The 248-nt window shown below is 38.3% G+C and overlaps 1 protein-coding gene across 1 annotated transcript in view; it reads left to right on the top strand.

Moving 5' to 3' along the window:
* Nucleotides 1-248, top strand: part of LOC119582007 (RNA-splicing ligase RtcB homolog) — a gene marked incomplete at its 5' end in the record, with an annotated part of 19932 nt that overhangs the window by 16752 nt on the left and 2932 nt on the right.

Raw genomic sequence — 248 nt, 5'->3', positions numbered from 1 at the left:
GTCTGGGTAGTATGCACAATTAACTTGGCTTACCTAAAGGGACATCTTGAGACATGGCCAGTGGATAGCACTCGCTGTGCCACACCAATTCATGTGCCACATATACAGAGATGCATGATATGCTTTTTGGTTGCAAAGTCCATTTCCTTCTGTTGGAATTTGGCTTTATTGACAGAAAAACTACAAAAAATCTCATTTTCACATCTTATTTTTATGAAATAAGGGATTGCATGCAAAGATATACAAGG

This window comes from Penaeus monodon, chromosome 15 (assembly GCF_015228065.2).
Source record: "Penaeus monodon isolate SGIC_2016 chromosome 15, NSTDA_Pmon_1, whole genome shotgun sequence".
In the NCBI taxonomy this organism is placed as follows: Eukaryota; Metazoa; Arthropoda; class Malacostraca; order Decapoda; family Penaeidae; genus Penaeus; species Penaeus monodon.
The sequence above is the reverse complement of the archived record's forward strand: the minus strand, read 5'-3'. Positions and strand labels throughout refer to the sequence as shown.